Raw genomic sequence first — 14704 nt, forward strand, 5'->3', positions numbered from 1 at the left:
AGTGGAAAAAACTATCTTCAGGTGCCCCCTTTAAAAGGGGCGTGTCTCCCTTGGGGGGCGTTTGCCGATATATGTTTATAGGAAAAAGTGAGGTTATTTTTGACCAAAGAATACATGGTTCGCGTTTCGTCCACTAATTTTGGGACACCCTGTATATTTTTGGCTTGTCAATGGTGTACATTTAACGAGTGAAAGAGGAGCGTCTTTTAAATAACTAACCAAATAATTAAACTTTTCAATATTAGTAATAGAGTCATTATTGTGAATCGAAGAGTCGTACATATCGATAAAGATCTGCCATGTTTTCAAATCTCCATCAAATACACGTACAGAAATTTTAGGAAGTTTGGCGTTATTATATTTTCATTGAGTTTGAGTACCATTGTTTTCTTCAAAATGTGTAGAAAATATAGCTTGAATTTCAAAATTAAATTTATCAAAATTCACTTAAATTTCTTTTTGATTATCCAATTCAAAATTTTCCTGTCTAGAAATTAATACAATTATGTTGTTGTGAATTTTCATAAAATTATCATATATAACATCAATCAATTAATACCTACACTTAAAAATGGAGTGCTGAGAAGGATCTGTTAGCGCTGCTTGCGCTACTTAAGCAACTCTATCATTTTTGTTATTTTAATATCGCGTTGAGCAATGTATTGTTTTAACTTCTTTTGATCAGCCATTTTTAAGAAAATAGAAAATGTATATGTGTACGCGTATAAGAATGAATGTAAATGTGGTTTCCTGTGTATAATAATAATAATAATTTTAATATTTAAATAACCATTTACATACAAGATTCGGACTCTTAAGAGTAAAATATTAAAGAATTCCAGAAAAAATTACGTGAGAATGCGCCAAGAAATTATTTCTGCAGTCAAACATACAACTATGCTCGGTAAAAAAAAATATACATAAACAAAATAAATATGGATACAGCGAGTTATATAGTTAAAAACGCCCAGTATATACACTTATTCATCAATCACCTCTATTTTGCTAGATCAGCTTTTATATATTATAAATATATGTGATCGTAGTTTTAAGCTCATTCTTTATACCTGTAGTCTAAGTACATCATGTCACTCTGTATTTTTAATTATAATAATTTTTTTTTAAAATAAGAATTCCACCACAAAATATAGAATTGGCGCAGTCGGTAGGATTGTTTCCGTTGATACGTGCTTTTCACTATGGACAAGAAACCCTTCAACGTGGAGTCTCAACCCCTTCAGACACAGTCCAAATAGAAGAACCGTGTGGTCTAGACGTGGTGTATGGGCACAGTAATAGAAGAATTGAGAAAGGTAAGTGCCACTTCCTTTTTGCCCTTATTTCACCCTCTGTTTAAGGTTTTAATAAGGATAATTTATGAAGTTTTTACATATTGAATGTAAATTGATTAGTATTTGTATAGCACAAATCACTATTTTTGCTGCGAATTGGTCGCATTCATTTTAAGTTAAATCAAGTGAATTGATCAAAATTACGTTTTTAAGATTTGAATAGATTTATGTCAGATTCAGATAACGATATATCAAATTTAATTAAGTCATTTAAAAATTGTAAAATGACAACCCAAGTAGCCTTAGAAAAACCCAAAGTAAACTGGCATTTATTTAAATTAAAATTAGATAACATTAAACCATATGATGATGATGTTAATCCCCTTAACAAATTTATTTCCAGATGTGATAGTGTTTATAATAGTTATCGTCTTTTAAATGACAATGAATTAATAAAACACATCTTTAAATATTTTCAAGAAAAATTAATTCGTAGAGCTGAAATTTTAGTAGGCAATAGAACAGAAATATTAACCTAAGAAGATTTAAAAACCTCTTTAATACAATACTTCTCAGATAGACGCGATTTTGACTGTTTAATCTCAGAATTAACCAGAGCAAGACCCTTCAAAAATGAAAATTTAATTAATTTTGGTAACCGTTTACAACTTCTAAGAAGCAGTGTTGCTCAAAGAATTAGTAACGATTTTACAATATCAGTTCAAGAAAGGACCTATCAAATTAAACTTCATGATAAAACAGCATTAAATACTTTTATTGCTGGTTGTACCGGAACTCTTAGAAATAATATGCATCTAAAGAAACCAGACTCTTTAGAAGATGCAATGGCGTATGTAATCGAATTTGAAAATTTTTGAAAGATTATATGGTAATAGTAATATTAATAATACTAACAATCATTTTAATCAAAATAAAAATTTCATTGTTGATAGATCATATTATAATAATAATCAACCATTTTATAGTAATCAAAATCATTATCCAAACAATAATAATTTTAATCCAAATTTCCAAAATAAACAATTCTCATCAAATCGACAATGGCCTTGTCAACCTATTGATATTAGACTTAAAAGTTTACCACCTCAAAGATTACCTACTAACAAACAAGTTTTTGGTAAACCAAAAAATGTGTTTAGACCCAATCAAATTCCAATTCATCAATTACCAAACCCAATACCTATGTCGACAACATCTAGAAACCCCACAATTCAAAGTTCATGGTATAATTCTAGAAATCCAAATGAATTTAAAAATTATTTCAGACAATATCGAAATCAACAAAAACCTCATTATATTATAGAAGAAGCTTATAATCAAGATTATGACGAAAATGATAATTTACCTGAGTATTCCCAAAACTTTCAGGAAGAAGAATGTTATAATAATTATGATTATTATACTGATAATGATCATGTCATTAGTCAGGATAACGAAGATTTTCAAAACATAAATATGGATAATTTTAAACCAGAAAATTTTATAAAAGAAGCCTCTCAAAACCAATCAAGCTGACTGAAATAAATATTTCGTCAAACAATTCTCTTTCATATGATAATTTCATTATTTTAATATAAAACTTCTTATTAATACAGGTAGTAATAAATCAATTTTAAAACCATCAATTGCTAAAACTTTCTTTCCTCATTGTATATATAATGGTAAAAATACTATTAATACAGCCGTAGGGAGCCAAGAAACTCAATTCCAAGCTACAATACCAATGTTTAAAGAATATGGTATTCATAATGAAATAGATTTTATTTTATTTGATTTTCACGATTCTTATGACGGTATTATTGGACTCTCAGATTTACTAAAATTAAATTTAAATATTGACCTTATTAATCAAGTTTTAATAAACTATTCAATGAATATACCATTTTATTGTCGCCAAATAGAAGACGTCAGTTTTTCCTTATCAGTCAACCCACATGAACAACTTATAAAGAAAATACCAGTCAGTATTTCTGAAGGTGAAATTCTAATCAAACCTAGAAAAATAAATGGGCTCTTTATTCCATACATATTATCTGTTTCTAACAATGGCTTTGACTTAGTTGAAATTAAAAACTCAACAGATAAGACAATAAACGTTTTGTTTACGGAACTCTTAACAGTGGAACCATTTAATAATAATTAATATGAAATGTTCTTCTTAGACAATGTAATTGATAACGTAAACTCTAAAATCATTAAAGAAAATAAAAAATACAACATAAAATATTTTATTTGAACTGATCATATGAACTCAGAAGAACGGGAACAAATTTTAAAACTATGTTAAGAATTTTCGTATATTTTCTATAAGCCAGGAGATAAATTAACATTTACATCTCATGTTAAACATGAAATAAAAACGACAGATGAAATACCTGGTACATACCAAATCATATAGATATCCATATATTCATAAACAGGAAGTACAGAAGCAAATTGCCGAAATGCTAGAAAAAGGAATTATACGTCTGTCATCCAGTTCTTGGAGCTCTCCAATATGGATAGTACCCAAAAAATTAGATGCTTCTAATCAACAGAAATGGAGACTAGTCATTGATTATAGAAAAATCAACGATCAAACTATTGACTATAGATGGTCTATTCCCAATATAAATGATATTCTGGATGAATTAGGAAGATCTCAATATTTTACGACATTGGATCTTGCAAGCGGATTCCACCAAATAGAAATGGCAAAAGAATCAATACCCAAGACAGCGTTTACAGTAGAAAACGGTCATTTTGAATACATAAGGATGCCATTTGGATTGAAGAATGCACGCGCCACATTTCAACGTGCAATGGATGAAATTTTAAAAGATTTACGTCAAATATGCATGATTTATATTGATGATTTAATTATATTTAGTACAAGCTTACAAGAACACATCCAAAATTTAAAACTTGTATTTAAGAAACTAAGAGATGCTCATCTAAAAATTCAACTTGATAAAAGTAAATTTTTAAGAAAAGAAGTTGACTTTTTAGGACATGTAGTAACACCTGAAGGAATCAAACCGAATTCTAAGAAAATCGATGCAATCAAAAAATTTCCAATTCCTAAAACTCAAAAACAAATAAAATTATTTTTAGGAATTTTAGGTTATTATAGAAATTAATTAAGGATTTTGCTCAATTAACCAAGCCAATGACAATTTTTTTAAAGAAAAATGAACGAGTTATTCATACTAAAGAATTTTTAAATTGTTTTCAAACTTGTAAAAATATTTTAACATCCGAACCAGTCCTAGCTTACCCAAATTTTGTAAAACCATTTGAACTCATAGCAGATGCCTCAAATATTGCTATTGGAGCTATTTTGTCACAAGAAGGACATGTATGTAACATGTATGTAAGACCTGTATGTTATGCATCACGAACTTTAAACCCCGCAGAAATCAACTATTCAACAATTGAAAAAGAATTGCTTGCAGTAGTTTGGGGATGTAAATACTTTAGACCCTCTTTGTTTGGTAATAAGTTCACAGTAATAACTGATCATAAGCCTCTTCAATGGATATTTTCGATAAAAAAACCAAATAGTCGCTTAGTACGGTCGCGTCTTAAATTGAAAGAGTTTGATTATTTTATAAAATATAAGAATGGAAAATCAAATACTGCTGCTGACTTTCTTTTAAGAAATCTAGTAGATTCAAATACATTAGAAACTGCTTCAACAGAAAATAATTATGGTGATGTAAATGAAATAATTAATGAATTACTTCAACATCCAGAAGAACTTCCTGATTTAGATCAACAAACTATAAATGAACTTTTCGATGAACAAAAGCCAAAAATAAATATAATATCTGATATAAATCATCGGTTTAGCAGTCGTACAGAGTAGACGTCGTAGGAGGCGCCGGTGCTCAGTTTTGTTTTGTATTGATTCGTTTTGATTTAATTTAAATTGTTTTGATCTAGTGTTGCGTGTTTACATTAACGTGCTATATTTTCGCGGTACAAGTGTTTCCTAAAAAACTAATTAAGTTCCTGCATCAGTAAATTTTTTTGTTTTATAAACAGTTCCTGTTTTGACTAAATTTAAATTATCTGGCTACCATTGACCTTAACTTGAAATAATTGAACATTAACCGTAGTACGTGCAATTGTGTGTTTTCTTGTACGTTTGTTTCCTGCGTTGGGTTTAAGTTCAAGTTACTGTTTACTTGCAGTTCCTGTTTTTACCATTAATATTTATTTTAATTTAATAATATTTCCTTATAATCTAAAATGAACCGCAGTTTCAAATGTTCTCAGAAGAGGGATTTTCCAAATTATTGCTCTTGTATTTCAATATTCCACCCAAGTTGTCTGGAAAGAAATTCTGATGCCGCAAAAAATTGGGAGGCTACAGGATTTTATGCTGACAAAGATGTCAAGAAGGTTTTAATGAAAGAGATCAGGAAGGAAAGGTTAATGAGCAAAAGATTTATGATTTGTTGACAGAATTGAAAGAGAAGGATAGACATATAGAGAGAATGAGAAGAAACAGCATGATTTTTGAAGATGAAGTGTCGGAGGCCGAAAAAAAGTTTTCCTCATCCTTGGAAAATCTGCATAAACAGAATGAAGAACTTAAAGTTGAATTGGAAAACGTAAAAATTAAAGAAGGTGAATTGTTGGCATTACTAAAAGTGAGTGAAAGGGCAAGGCTTGAGTTCAATTCACAAATTAGCGAGCTAAATATCCTAAATAAAAATTTAATAGTAACGATAAAAACATTAAAAATGAGTCTTCAACCTATAAGACTGAAATAAACTTGCTACAAAAAGACGTAAACGACTTAACTAACTTAAATAAGAAGATGTTAGACTCCGTAAAGGTGTTGGAGGTTGAAAAAGATACCTGTTATTCCGATATTTGTGCATTGAAGGACAGTTACAGATATCTAAATCTGTTGTTATTAATTCTCCAACACAGCTACCAACTAGGCCAAATACACCTGACGATAGTCGATCTCGGCATCTCTTTGTTGGTGGAAATTGTAGCAGAGTGTTCCTAAAACATTTACGTTTAAAGTTTGAAGCTTACTACAAGGTCCAGTGTTTCCTAAAGCCGGGCAGTTCAAGCAGTGAGGTGATTAGGACAGCATCAAATTTAGTTAAGGACTTCACGAAAGAAGATTTTTTAATAGTAATGTTAAATGGAATTTGTTCTTCATCTGATGTTTTAAAAAATTTAATTCAAAATCATGTTGATACAAACACTTTAGTGATGACAAGCCCTTGTACTTATTTAAACCATAATGTTATCTATAATAGTAATAAGGCCCTTTATCGTACTTTTCATTCAAATAATATTAATCTGTATGAGATTTTGGAGTCTAATCACGCCAGTAACTTTGGTTTAGACTTGGCATCATTATTACATACACATATTTTCAAATATTTTAAAATTAATATTTCATCGAATAAATTGTCTTTGAATCATCAAATTAATGAGTCTAAACTGATTACTGATCATGAATTGAATTCTTCTTTTTTATAGACATGTCCACGAAGGTTGAATCTCATTCATGTTCATATTCTACTAGTAAAATTGAAATTAGCTCTTCGAAAAGCTTAAGTATCTTTATTCTTAATATACAATCCCTAAGAAACAAGATAGATGAGCTTCATCTTTTGCTGGACACATATAATTTTCCTGATATTGTACTTCTAACTGAGCACTAATTGAGGCCTAGTGAATGTTTTTTAATATCTGATTATGTTCCTATATCAAATTTTTGTCGTCAACAATCTATACATGGAGGAACCATGATCTTGGCTAGGCAAACAATTGAAATGATTTTTTGTAATATTGATAAGTATGATAATCTTCTGTTAGAGAGAACTTCTTCATCTGCAACTACAATTGACTATTTCTGTACAAATTTTGATGACGTTTTATGCACAGTAGTGAAGACCATGAAACTATTCTTGCTAAAATGCCATATAATACTGTATCATCTTCATCTCATTATATGGGAAGAATTTTCAGCAGGAGAAATGTCAATGCTTTTTCTGCTGCTGCAGCTTCGGTAAATTGGAATGCACTTAAAACGGCTTCTGTCCCACTTACTTTATTTTTTCAAGTTCTGTGTGATAAGATCAATTAGTGCTTTCCAAAAATGAGGCTTAAAACTAAGAAATGAAAACCATGGGTTACAAGAGGCCTTAGAATTTCGGCTAAAAACCTCAGTTTTTTGACTAAATTGTGCAAATATACCACAAATGAAAATATCCTTGTATATCATCAGAAATACCGTAGTCTGTACAGAAAGACAATTAAAGCAGCAAAATCTAATTATTATAGGGATCGCTTAAATATGTCATCAAATAGGCAAAGAGAGTGTTGGTCGATTATTAATGATTTTAGACATTGCCATAGAAAAGTATCTGAACCGGAGTTAAGATCTGACATTTTAAACGTCTATCATTGTGATATACCTAATATCTTGCTCAAGGGCATTCGTAGTAACATTGATCCCCTGCACTATCTTCAACAAGTGAGCATTCATTTTTATTTCATCCTGTCGAACTTATCGAAGTAAAAAATGAAATCAAACGCCTAAAAAACCATAAATCATCTGGAGCTGATGGGATATCTTCGAGGTTGTTACTCTTTTTGCCTGATTCAGCCTTAAATGCTTTAATTTCTGCCATAAATAATTCTTTACATATTGGCATTTTTCCTTCATGTTTAAAAGAGGCAGTGGTTATCTCTCTTCATAAAGGTGGAGATTTGGATCAGCCTTGTAATTTCCGTCCCATTTCTATTTTGTCTACCCTCTCTAAGATAGTTGAAAAACTTGCAAAAAGCAGAATTTTGTCCTTTTTCAATCATAATGGCATTTTGTCTGCAAATCAGTTTGGATTTCAAGCCGGTAAAGGGACTCATGATGCTGTTTTTAGCTTTTTGGAGAGCGTCTATGTGTCCTTGAATTCTGGAGAGTCATCGGCGGCAGTGTTTTGTGATCTATCCAAAGCATTTGACTGTGTGGATCATGGAATACTGTTATCTACGCTCGATAAATATGGTTTTAGGGGCGTAGCATTGCGATGACTTAAGTCCTATCTATCAAACCGTACTCAGAAGGTTACAGTGTCTGGGCGTTTGTCTGCTTCTAGATCCCTAAAATGCGGCGTTCCCCAGGGTTCAGTGTTGGGACCACTGTTATTTTTACTGTATGTGGATGACTTGAGTTCATTGAAACTACAGGGCAAGGTGGTTCAGTTTGCTGATGATACCACCATACTATGGAGCCATAAAAATTCTGATTATATTAAGACTTGTATCCTTGAAGACCTTTAGATTTTATCAGGGTGGTGTGCTTCCAACAGGCTCGTGTTTAATGTAAGAAAGACGTCTATTATGGGGTTTAAGTGCGATGTTCATGGTCTGATGTTTGACGAAAATTCCCTCTTGCAGAATAAAGAGTGCTGCAAGTTCCTAGGAATTACCATTGATGGTCGCCTTCGATTTGAAGATCATATTTTACATTTAGCTGGGAAATTATCTTCTGGATGTTTTGCAGTAAGAATGGCAAAACAAGAGCTGGGAGGGGTGGTTGCACGTTCAGTGTACTTTTCACTTATTGAATCTCATATTCGGTATGGCTTGCCTTTTTGGGGTTTAACCAATCAGGGGCTACTTAACATTGTCTTTGTTATTCAAAAAAAAGCAGTTAGATACCTGTGTTTTGCTAAGTTAAGAGATTCTTGCAAACCCCTCTTCATTTCTGAAAAAAATCCTAACTTTTTTTTCACTCTTTATCTTAGAAACAGCTGCTCTCATTCACAAAATTCCCAAACTACCCTCTGACACTGGCCATTTGACTCGTCGTGTAAATGATGTTCCCCTACCTATTCCAACGTCTTCCCTTACCAAAAACTCATTAATTTACATAAGTAAAAAAATTTACAATCATGTTCCTCTATGTGTTAGACATATATCGGATGTTAAGAAATTTAAAAGAGAATTAAAGTCGCTTTTATTGGCTAAGGCATATTATTACCTGGATGACTTTTTTAATGATAGGTTTTAACCTTGGACATGTTGGAAAGTTTTTTTTTCCTTTTTCTTCTCTAGTTTTGTCAACAAGTTTACCTTTATTTAGTAATTGATTGTTTTATTTAGTATATTTTTATTAGTATTATCTTTAATTCAAGTATGTTCAAAAAGTTTTGTCTTCTGTTGTTTAATTTTGTTCATTGTTTTGTCAATTTTTGAAATTGTATTTTTGTTTTGTTTTTTTAGCTTGTAGGATGCTTGTACACAAGATTATTCTTACGTAATATAGCACATTTTCTTTCTTTCTTTCTTTAATTATTCCAAAAAGAAATATTGAACAACAAATACAAGAATCAGATGATCTTGAAACCGTTCATACTTCATTAGAAAACCCAATTTTTAATCTTCCGATTACTGAAAGAGCAATTAATACATAATAAAAGACAAATAATTATTACAGTAGGAGATACAAATAATTTAAAATGCCGCTTGGAACAAGTTTTCCAAAATACTAGATTTTGTGTAACATTCCCAAAATTAAACCCAGTAGAGAATATTATAAAATTCTTAAAAGAATATATTAATTCAAAAAATTTTTATGCTTTATTCTTTAGAGATGAGGAATTCAGTAAACTCTTCACAGTAATTTTACAAAATTATTTTGTCAATACAGCATATAAGTTTGTACAATGTTCAACAATGCTACAAGATATTGAAACAGTGGATGAACAAAAGATGAAACTCACATTATACCATACCACTAAAACTTGCCTTAGAGGCATAACTGAAATGAAAAAAGCCCTTTGTCATAGATTCTTTTGGCCCAATATGTTATCTGATATAGAAAGATACGTTAATACATGTGACGTATGTCAGAAAAATAAATACGATAGAAATCCTCCCATAATAAAATTTAATTTAACGCCAACCACATCAAAACCATTTGAACAAATTCATATAGATACTTTTAAAATTGATAATCAAAGCTTTCTTACTATAATTGATGCTTTTTCTCGATATGCACAAGCTTATCCTTTGATTAGTGTTACAGGAACAACAATAATAGAAAATTTATTAAGCTCTGTTTCACATCATGGAATACCCTTAAAAATAACATGTGATAAAGGCACTGAATTTAAAAATAAAGACCTTGAAGATTTCTGTTTACTTTACAAAATTGAACTTCATTATACAACAGCAAAGAACAGTAACTCTAATTCTCCAGTGGAACGTTTTCATTCAACATTAATAGAACAATATCGTTGCCTTAAAGACACAAACAAATTTACTTCAGAACAATCAATAAAACGAGCTTTATTAGGATATAATAATTCCATTCATAATGTTACAAAATTCACTCCGTTTGAAATAATTAAAGGACATATAAATAACACTAACCCTTTTGATCTTAATGATCATATAATAATCTCAGACTATATACAAAATCATAAGGAAAATTGCAAAAAGATCTATGCTAAAATATCTGAATCAAATCAAGAAATTAAAAAAAATATTATAGACAAAAGAAAATGAAAAACGTGAATGAACCCCCTGAATATGAAATCAATACACCGACTTATATTAAAACCAAATTTCAAAGTAAAGCATTACCCAAATTTGAAAAAAACAGAATTAAATGATCAAGTGTCAATAAAATTATTAACAAAAAAAGGAGTATACCATAAAGCATCTGCAAGGAGACCTAAAACTAAAGAAAATATTCCTTTACAGGAAAATGATGATCCCAATGAAGACAACTCTGATGTTGGCCATTCTACTTCCTATAATCAGCAGTGAAGATGCCCAACTCACAAGTATTAAAAATCCTATACTTCCGACTAAATTAGGAAATGTTAGGATCATATATAACAAACATATATTTTTACATTACGTAGATTTACATAGATACCATACAAAAACAAGTAGAAAAACTAATTAACTCATATAACGTTTTAAACTCTAAGATTTTAATAAATAATACAACTAACAAATATATATTATCTTATCAAGGTCTAGCAGAAGGTTTATTTTCTAGAACAGAATATTTAATTAATATAATTAAAAATAAACTAAATAATCTTAAGCCTCATCAAAGAGCTAAAAGAGGTCTTTTAAATATTGTAGGACGAGCACAAAAATGACTTTTTGGAACTTTAGATTCAGAAGATGGTGAAAGATTTGATAAAGCTATAACTAATTTAAAACAAAATCAGAAAAATATTATTCAAGATTTAAGTATACAAATTTCACTATCAAAACATATTATTGAGCATTTTAATAAAAGTATTTCTATAATTGAATTTAATCAAAAACAACTTTAAAAAGGAATTGAATCTGTTTGGGAATTTATTAACACTTCAATAAGTGATACATACGAATATCTAATGCTTGAAGGGTTGCTTTCACAAATTAATTTAGATAGTTAAAATTTAATCACATTTCTTGACAACTTAGAAGAAGCTATATTATTTGCCAAATTAAATTCACTTCATAATTCTATTATTTCAGTATCTGATCTAAATGAAACTTTAAATTATTTAAAAACCATTTACGATGACAGTGCTATGCAAAAATTTAAAAATATTCCTTCTTATTTTCAGTTTATTGGCACTCAAGGTTTATTTTCAAAGAATAGGATAATATTTTCAATACAAATGCCTTTATTGAAACCTGAAAAATATACTTTCTATCATATTTACCTTACTCCTCAAAACCATAGGATTATATGGTTTTGACCTTATTATTCCTAAATACCCTTATGTGGCACAAATCAAAAGCCGTTTCCAATATGAAAAGGATAGCTGCCCTGAAGTTGAACGAACATACTATTGTCAAGAAACTTTCTATAAGAAAGATGATTGCACCACGCAATAATTGGAAAATTTACCTGCAACATCTTGTCAAATAACTAGCCTGCATCTTAGAGAACCTATAATAGAACAAGTTACTTAAGATGAAATCCTGGTCATTCCAGAACAAGCAGTCCAAATCTTTATAAAATGTGGCTTAGAGAAATATTTATCAATATATACACCAACACAATCCAACTACCAATAACAATTCCACACCAATGCGAAGTTTCCATCGGATCAAGAAAATTTACCAATGATATAAAAATAAAACATGAAAACCGTTGATTCTTCCAGAACTTAAAGTAAATTCTAACATTCTACCACAACACCAACCAAAAATCAACATAAGTTCTATCGACTTTAATGAAGTATACCGATTAAAGGATCTTGCTAGCCACTTTAATCCAATAAATGAAGTTTACCCAGACAATTCAACAAATTTCATGATAATGTTCATAATAACTATATTTATATATAACTATATAATTTGCATCATTATCATCATTCTACTACTATTCTACAAATCCAAGATGCCATACTTATTAAAACTCCGAAGCAATAAGAAGATGATATCCATTGAAACTACCCCTTCTGGAGAAGAACTTCAAGACCTAAAGCAAACCAGCTACTCCGTTATGTTTTACTCCGTTAGGATTTATATAGTTAAAAACGCCCAGTACAGTATATACACTTATTCATCAGTCACCTCTATTTTGCTAGATCAGCTTTTATATATTATAAATATATGTAATCGTAGTTTTAAGCTCATTCTTTAAACCTGTAGTCTAAGTACATCATGTCACTCTGTATTTTTAATTATAATAAAAAATTTTAAAAATAAGAATTCCATCACAAAATATATAATTAGCGTAAAACCTATTTTTGGTCAAATCGGCGTCGAGTTAATATTGCATATAAATAAACTAATATTATCGATGATGAGCAGGTGAAACTATAAGGGAACTGATATGGTGGTTATAAGAATGTCTGGAAATGTATGTGTACGAGATTTTAAAAATTATTTTTTAGTTAATTTTAAAAATATGAGAGTATTGGTATATGAGTAGCTCAGTATTTTTAGAAGGGATAACGGGCTTGAAGGACCAACATGTGGGGGTGAGAGCAATAAATTTATGAGAGAAAAAGGATAATAAAAATGAACATACCATAGGCTGTTGATTCCTTTCTTTTATATACTTGAGCTGCCCATCACTCCCATTACCGGCTGGTATTTCTGCTAGTAAAGTATACACAAAAAAGCGACGAATACACGAAAATGGTTCCCTTTTAAGTGCTTGTCCACTCTTCTCACGTCTGGTTCCTCGTTCATTTTTAGGAGGGGAATGAGAAATTTTGGTGTTCCGACGTTCCGACAGCGACCAGACATATTTTAGATATTAATTATATATTTACTTAGAGAAGTGAGATTAATATGAGTATTTCAACAATTAGTGCAAGTTATGCTAATGCCATAACTAAACACTAACTATTTTTACAAACTTAACATTAACTTAACATTTTTACAAAAATATCAATGGATAAAATTTAATAAAAAATATATTTTTTTTTTACCTAACGTTTAAAGACTTTTCAGTTGGCAAGACTGAAACGATTTTGTCGCACGAAAAGATTAACGTTTTGCTCTTTTTTAGCACTTCTTAAAGCCTGAGGATAAGCTTTTACAGGATGGCCGAATGTAAGAGATAAGGCAGCATCACAGTAGGAACGCTGCGGTAATGCATTGGTACGACAACACATAGGTTTAAATAGGAGGTGATACACGATGCGTTAGCACCGCATCGACGGAAGAGAAACGCAGCTTGCTGCGTACAACGGACGACGAACGACGGGATGGTTGTAACGCGCGTTTTTATTAATGTTCACCTAAATTATTACATTAAATATCTTGCTTTCACACAATTAACAATTCGTATTTAATGATTTTTTAGACATTCTGTAATAATTAAAACACATCATTATACTGCCGAATAATTGCATAAACTTTGTCGATTTTTTTTTATAGAACTTTCAAAATATCGATGCCTTCAAAGTTTACGTTAAAGTTAAAGTTATGTACTGACTCTCGCCAAAAATCTTCTGCTTCAAGGTCAGAAATATTTCTCATCAATGATGACATTATTTCTCGATGAAAGTCTCGAAGCAAGTAAATTTTAGTAGTTTGTTTTATATATTTGTGTTTTGTGTTTGTCACGATAACTTTAAATATTATGATAAAAGTATAGTTTTATTTAACTTATTTAATAAGTCGTCCTATTTTACTAATACTCATACACATTGTTTACTAGGCTTAAGGATAAAATTCCATTAGATAAGCGATCGGGAGTTATCTATTATCTTTTGTGGGAAATCGTATGTCGGACAAACTAGACAGTATTTGAGTTTAAGGATTAAACAACACACCAACGATTGTCGTATTCAACATGCAACAAAAAGTAATAAAACAGCCTTAGCTTGCCATCACTTTGACACTGGGCATGATTTTTTTACTTAATAATGTCAGTATTTTTGGATCGAGAAGATAAC

At 30.3% G+C, this 14704-nt stretch overlaps 1 long non-coding RNA gene across 1 annotated transcript in view; it reads left to right on the forward strand.

Annotated features, from left to right (window-relative positions):
• LOC126743238 (uncharacterized) overlaps positions 1–14073 on the forward strand; it is a 30318-nt gene extending 16245 nt beyond the window's left edge. The window contains exons 2-3 of the long non-coding RNA XR_007662822.1: positions 1152–1313; positions 13813–14073. This is a non-coding gene — a long non-coding RNA (uncharacterized LOC126743238). The remainder of the gene's footprint in view (positions 1–1151; positions 1314–13812) is intronic.
• Positions 14074–14704: the final 631 nt, after the last annotated feature.

This window comes from Anthonomus grandis, chromosome 12 (assembly GCF_022605725.1).
Source record: "Anthonomus grandis grandis chromosome 12, icAntGran1.3, whole genome shotgun sequence".
Classification (NCBI taxonomy): domain Eukaryota; kingdom Metazoa; phylum Arthropoda; class Insecta; order Coleoptera; family Curculionidae; genus Anthonomus; species Anthonomus grandis.